Below are 2,589 nucleotides of genomic sequence, written 5' to 3' on the forward strand. Positions count from 1 at the left end.
TTTCGAGAAAAATTTGAGGAATCCTCCACTTATGGCTTCTTCCACTGAGCTGTTCTGAAAATCGTTTCTCCTGAGAAAAGGAGGAGAGGGCCATACCATATAAAGTCTTTCCCCTGCCCCTGCTGCTGCAGGATTAGCCACATTTGCACCAAGTCCTGACCTTTTGCTACTGTAACGCTGAACTTCAAGGTACTGCCAAGAGGCGATCCTTTTTCTGGCTTCCAGTTTTGCTCCCTTATGGGAGGACCCAGTCATTCTCCAGCCACATAGAGAAAAATTCTTCCCAGCTTGTCTCTGTCAGTGTCTAAGACTGGAAACTTACCTCATCGTCATGGATGCATCCTGGAGCCAAAGGCTTGGAGTGTGATTCATGCCTAGAGGGAAAGGAGGGAACAGGAGAGGGTGAATCCATAGACTTCACTGGACTTGCACCAAGGAGTCAACAAGAGGAGCACTGTAATATAGTTCATAGGACACCAAACAGGGAATTGGGATTTTTGGCTTCCAGCATTGGTACCAGTTACCACAACTTGCTTTTTGAGACTAGGTAATGCCATTCTGTTCCAGAGGTTTTATTCCCTTTTCCAATCACTTACCCTTAACGTCTGCCCCAAGTAATGTATTGAAACATTCAATCAAGTTAGTCATTCTGGCCTCTCTCTGTCAAAAGTGGGTTTGAGAGAAGTATCACTGGAGAAAGAGCCTCATCTCAGTCTAAAGTCATTGGCTACCGTAGGAGGAGGAGGATATAGATGACCCTTCCTCACCTGTTTCTTCTTTGATGGAAGGTGTAAGGTGATCCAATCAGATGGAGGTCTCAGGAAGTAGCGGCTGTTTGGGGATGAGTATATCCCTTTTAATTGGAGGCCCAAACCAATCTGCTCATTATCGACGGACAAGATCTGTCTTATTCTGACCACATAAGGATCTCTTCTTCTCCTGGGATCCTAACAGAATCCAGGCAGTTTGGAACCTGTCAGTCAAACATATTAATTGTGAGATAGTACTGGAGAATTTATACCACCGCAGAGCACATAGACATTTAACAAGGGATGTAGGAACAGCTGAGGCACTGGAGTGACTTTTGTATGACTTTCCACCAGCACGATTTGATGGCACCCAGCCAACTGAATATAATACAGCTGAAGAAGCAAATTTGGTTTATGTAGAAGGTGGCAAAACTGATGGAAATGAGAACAAATTTAAAGCCAAAAAATAATAATAATAAAAAGAGGAGGAGTCAGGTTGATCTTAGAGTTTCTATTATGCACTGCTGAAAAGAATGAACAAGAGACTTAGTGGGGGAAGAAAGAGGGGTCAGGGCTGTGGACTGACAGACTAGACTTGGTCATGGGATGAGCAGCACCATCACACAGACCAGGAGGGGAAGAAAATTCATCCTATCTAGACCTTTCATTTCGTTATACTGCTTTGTATTATCAGCACTGTATGTATCATCCAGACATCCCTGCAGGGAACCAGGTCTCCTAGCAATGTATAGAATGAAAACAGAAAGAAAGAGATCACTGGTCTATAACCCTCAGTCATCCTAGCTGAGGGGTCAACCTAAAGCACTCCCATCAGTCACTTCCCACAGAAGATATCCAGGGCCAGCCAAAAAACATACCATCACATACCATTAAGCATAGGACCTTGCTCCATGAGCTCTTGTGTCTTGCTTGCGCCCACTAGAATGGAAGGCTATCTGTAAAGTCAGCTTAATGATTTTGATTTTATCCAACTGTCTTAACTCCCCTTCCCCACCCCCAAACCCACCATCACGTATAACCATTGGATTTTCTGAAGAGCTCAACACATATTTAGTCAGTAGGCTAAGTGGCTAATGCTCCTCAAAGACGTTCTGCTCTGCAATCACAGGGATCAACAGAAACCTCAAGTACCTTCATCTATTATGAACTAAGTTTTGTCTGAGCACATGGACATCAGTGTTGGCATGTTTTGGCTCAAATGAGTGCTGTTGTCAGCAGTATCAGTGGCGTACACTGCTGATATTGTGACGAGTATCAGAGGATTGAAAAGGATATTAAGAAAAGCCTGAGGGCCCATCAATGGGATGGAAAGAAGGATAATCTGACAACGCAAAATCCACCCAGCAAGATAAGCAGAGACCCCAAAGAAGAGACAAAAAGGAAGGTTGATGGTAGGACACCATTGGTCAAACCTCATTTAAAAAGGCTTTTCTGTTTTTCCTCCTGGGGCCAATGCTGATATGTTCCACTCCTGGGAAGACAGCGAGATTTATGCTGATTAGTCAAGCCACTGCACTGCGATACTAAATAAAAAATGGATATTAAAGCAAATGCGATGAGTCACCCATCCCAATCTCTAACAGTCGTCAGCCCTCTCTGTGTAACAAGCTGTTGACATACCACTGGGAAATGAAAGTTAGCAAGAATAGCCTCTTGTCTCTGCCTTAAGCACCCCTGACCCTGCCTCAAGATCGCAGAAGTGGCCTGTGAGACATATGAAGTCAATTACCTTTGCCTAAGATTGCCCTTCGAGGGCCTCGTTCCACCATATGTTCCCCCACCCTGTGCTGAGCTTCCGAGTGTCATTCAAAAAGCAAAG

Source organism: Tinamus guttatus, unplaced genomic scaffold (assembly GCF_059628265.1).
Source record: "Tinamus guttatus ecotype Peru unplaced genomic scaffold, ASM5962826v1 Tinamus_guttatus_pri_ptg000690l, whole genome shotgun sequence".
Lineage (NCBI taxonomy): Eukaryota > Metazoa > Chordata > Aves > Tinamiformes > Tinamidae > Tinamus > Tinamus guttatus.